Raw genomic sequence first — 4,791 nt, forward strand, 5'->3', positions numbered from 1 at the left:
GGAGGGGGAAAGAGGGAAACCCTAAAGCATGGGAAGGAGGGAGGAGGGAATGAGGCTGGAAGTGGGTAAGGGTAATTGGGTGATGTATGCATGTATATCTACACCATCTTTTATGTCATTAAGATGTATGACTACAATGCACCAATAAAAAAATTAAAGAGAAAATAAAACCAAAAAACAAATAAATAATAAATAAAATTCTGAAACTCCCTGAAAAAAAGAGAAAAAAAGCCTATAACTTAAGGATAAGCAGTCTTAATATTTTTTAGTATAAAATCCACAAGACTTTCAAATGAATTTAAAAATCCTTCAATATTATTTAATGAAAAGTTATCATACTGTCATGTACAGGATATAGCAACATTTACTATTTATCTGTCAGGTTTCATGAAAAAAATTACAATTTTATGCTTGGGAAATCCTTGAATTCATTCTCTAGTGAGTGCCTGTCATAACAGAAAGGACATTTTTTTTTCCACTCAAATAAGGAAATCTATTATAAAGCTACAATAGTTATCAGCTAGCTACATGCTTTACATAACCATGAAAAAATAATTCAGTTGCTCCTAATCTCTGATTCAAGGTACTTCAAAGTATCTGCACAAAATGTTCATGTAAACAGCAGTACAGTACATCATTTAAATAACATGAATGACCTTTACATAGTTTGACCTAAACTTAGGGAAAAATAAAATACATCACTGCCACACCTTATGTTAAGATTCACAACAAAATTTGTTTCCTTATAAATAGAACAGGCTATATAATCTTCTGGGAGTAACAAAAGCCTTACAGATATTTCATATTGCAAAAACAGCATGCTCCCTGGATACATATAAAGTCAGATTATTTAAGAGTGATTAGAACTGAGTGAGAATGGCATTTCTGAATACCCAGCTTTAATATCCACCAGATTTCAGAGTTGGATTATTTGTAGCACCATGGAAAATGCATTAGAAAATCACAAAGGTACATAATTCAAACCAGCCTTTCCATGAGGTTCACTTAGTCCACAGTAACAAACTGTAAAGATGAACAGAAATAATATTTTAAATTATTGGCAAGGAAAAGTCGTACTATTGATTTTTAGTACAACTCATGTATACTAAGCACCAATGATTATCAAACACCACCAGCAGTTTGTGGCTCAGCCTAAAAGTTCATTTCTTATCACTTTCCATGCTATATCTTTATAGATAAGGAAGATAAAATTACACAAGTGATAAAAGACTGACAGAAAAATTCATTTGTTCCTCTATCAAATTATGCCTCTCAAGTAAAATACAGTGATGAAATGTAAAAGGTCTCCTGAATTCTCTGGAACCTCCAAGGTCGGCAGAATAGTTTCTGCCTATTAGAAGATAAACACACAGGGCCAAGGAGGCTAAGGCAGAGCTCACAGCCTTTGGAACTGTCTAGGTCAGCCTTGCTACTGCGAAGTCATTCTCCCTTTCACTAAAAAGCAACTCTCACACTCACCACTAATAAAGGAAAATATATGAAAAGCAACACATGTGCTTTTCTTAGAAGTAACACTTCTTAATATTAGCATACCCTTCTTAGCCATAAAAGGGACAATGGCATACCTAGGTTTATGCCCAACTAAGAGTCAACTGTAAGTAGTCAGACTCTTGCGTTTTAAAATTACAGATCAAAAATAACTCCCAAAAGAAAACTGTTTTCTTCCTAAGTGAAGTGTAGTAAATAAAAAGCAGGAATGATGGCTAATTTACATAAAAAACCTCATATACAAAACCCCTACTTCTTCCTTCCAAACTACTCATACAGTTGATTCCACCACACAACTGTTTTGTACTATAGTTATGTCACTAGAGTAAAGTACTAATAAAAATACTTCGGTTAGCAAAGTGAGGTTATACTTCTTGACAACTGTGTTAAAACTGCAGAGCTTAGGCAGAGCTGAGAAACCCCATTCTTCAGCTTGGTTTTCTTCTTCCTGCTGTTGTGCTCCACCGTGATTATTAAAAGAACAAATCTGGTCAGTAAACGACTGGGTCATCCACTGCCCATTTGGAATGTCACTGAAAGCTGATTCTCCTCTTAACTCCACACTCTTGGCTGTTAGCCCATTTGAAGCTGCAAGGCTCACTAGCACATGGATTTTCACCATAAGCACCACCGTACGCTGCTTCATAATCTGGGTGGTATTTTTCTTCTTTAACAACCATCTTCTTTGCATCCCCTTGTGAGAGCTGTAGGTCAAATGTACGGTGCACCTGAAAGTCGGTGTTGCGCTCCATGCCTTTCAGCTAGTCTCTCAAGTCCTTCAGCTTAATTAAGTAATGAATTTTGTCCTGGGCTTGAGGAAACTGAGCATGTTGAGCGCTGGATGGTGGCATGACGTAGCAGAGAATTTCTGTCTGGAATCTTGTGGGGTTGAAGCTCAAATTTCAAGTTCTTAACCTTTACTCCAAAGCCTTTTTTATTTAAAAAAATTCATAAATACATTTTCCACTCTACACCACTATTTGTGGCTGATATTTCTGCAATGTCTGTACTAGAATATGTCTTCCTTCACAAAATTCTTTACTGGAAAGATCTTTGCTGCCTGGTGTTGTCCGTTTGACCATGTTGGCAAATCCAATACCATACTTCCCTGGTAAAGTATGATCATCCATGTGATTCAGCTGGACCTCACTCAGCCCCGACATAAACAGACACTTCCAAAAATGATTTCCAGGTCCAGGGTAATGATGTCCTTTGTAAGCAGCCATTAGTCCTGGATTAATACCAATAATCACAATGTCCAAATTGAAGATCAAAATATCAGGAAGAGTCTTGGTCAAAAGCTCAGCTTTGGAAATGCCATTAAAACTGTCGAGTTTTCTTTTCACTTTAAACATGCCTGTAGGGCCGGGTATGGTGGCGCACGCTTGTAATCCCTGCGCTTGGGAGGCGGAGACAGGATTGCGCAGGTTCGAAGCCAGCTAGGCTGGTTTAAGAGACTCTGTTTTCAAAAAGTAAAAAAAAAAAAAAAAGGGTCTGGATATAGAAGGGCTTCTTCCAGGAACCCCAGTACCCCCCCAAAAAAAAATAATAATAAATAAACATGTCTGTAATTTTTTTTTTCTTGCTTTTCTTTTGATTTTGCAGACTTGCCAGATTTTTTTTGGTTCCTTTGTCTTTGGGGTTTTGTTGCTTGAGTTTTTCTTTTTCTTCCTTTTAGAGCCTCTTGCACTGGTTCCTGGGCAGGCATCTGCTGTTCATCCACGATTGCCACGTTAGCAGTTCAGCATCATGTGTTGAAACAGGAATGAATAAAAAGTGTGGGCTTGCTCAAGGGAAAAGCTGCCCGCGTTCTCTGCTGCCATGCCCCGTGGCCATTGGTGCCAGCAGCTAGTCTCTGAGACGTGGCTGCAGGTGAGAAAGCGGCTACCTTGGAGCCTCCCCACGAATCTCTTGTATAATATTTTAAGATTATGTGGAAATGTCTCTGATAATATTTAAGATCTGGTTTTAAATGAAGCTAGGTGTTTTGTTGACAGACACCTGGGTTGATTCCATAATTTGGCTAGTATGAATTGTGCTCCTATATACATGTTCTGATTTCAGTCCCTTAGAAAGGATAATCAGGCGTGGTATAGTTATATGTATTCCCAATTTTCTGAAGAATCTCCACACTAATTTCCATAGTATCTGTACTAATTTTCAGTCTCATCAACAGCGCAGAAAATTTCCTATTTCTCCACATCCTCACCAGCATTTATTGTTGTTTGAATATCTTTTTAAATAAGGTTTTGTCTATTTTTCACTCATTGTTGGCAAACTGTCCTATATCTCTACTGACACGCTTATATAATTCTGAAAATTTCAGTATTTAAAAATGTTCATTGATATAAAATGATCAATATTTGAAATGTCTTCAGAAAACTCCCCATATACCTCAAAGCTAGGGTTTTATTCCAACTAAACCTATTGCAAATTTCTTCTACAGAAAAAATAATAGCAAAATAATTTTTGCTTAGAAATTTAAAAATACTTTTATAGCTTCCACTATTGCCTTCTTGTAAAAATAAACTATCATTTCATTTATTGGAAATAAGAATTGTGTAGTTAAGAAAGATTGAGAAGGTTAAAAACATGATGTAATGCCAGCAAAGCATAGCATTTAGTATGGTCTTTTGTAAATACTCTCCCCTGCTAAGTATTATTTAAGACACTACTGGATCTTTACAGACTGTTTGCAGCATTAAATTTTAATTTGGACATTAAAATACATATGACGTTCTGTCACATATTATTAATGATTAAACAATGAGATAATGTTATTACAATGCATTCAATCTTAAATGTCCATTAATGTCCACGATAAGTGTAATTCTTGTTCTCAGGTAGTTCTTTACACATTCTCAAGAAGTGAGGGTCATACAATAATACCAATCAATAAGGGCATAAAGAAATTGCACATGGTAGCTATAATTTAAAAGGATCTTTCACAGAAATCTTATTATTCATCTAGTAAGGATAGTGCCAAATACATATCTTACTACCTGCTTTGTAACCAAATGCCTGTGCAATGTAGTATTGTGATTTTATTACTATTTGGGGCAATATATCATCTTCAGCATCAGAGTTTTGAAAATTGCATTAAGAAATAATTTCAAGCCGGGTGGTGGTAGTGCACGCTTGTAATCCCCATGCTTGGGGGGCCGAGACAGGAGGATAGTGCAGGTTCGAAGCCAGCTGCCCTGGCTTAAGAGACGCTGTTCCCAAATTAAAAAAAAAAAAAAAAAGTATAAAATAGGTCTGGGACTGTAGCACGGAGGTAGA

General features: G+C 36.4%; 1 pseudogene across 1 annotated transcript; it reads right to left on the reverse strand.

Annotated features, from left to right (window-relative positions):
- Positions 1 to 1,780: 1,780 nt before the first annotated feature.
- LOC308273972 (G/T mismatch-specific thymine DNA glycosylase-like) lies at positions 1,781 to 3,332 on the reverse strand (annotated as a pseudogene). Its single transcript has 2 exons — positions 3,079 to 3,332; positions 1,781 to 2,866 (listed from the first exon to the last, which is right to left on the reverse strand). The product of its transcript is annotated as a G/T mismatch-specific thymine DNA glycosylase-like (transcript).
- Between the last annotated feature and the right edge of the window lie 1,459 nt (positions 3,333 to 4,791).

The sequence above is a fragment of the Muscardinus avellanarius genome (genome assembly GCF_963383645.1).
Source record: "Muscardinus avellanarius genome assembly, chromosome: 15".
NCBI lineage: Eukaryota > Metazoa > Chordata > Mammalia > Rodentia > Gliridae > Muscardinus > Muscardinus avellanarius.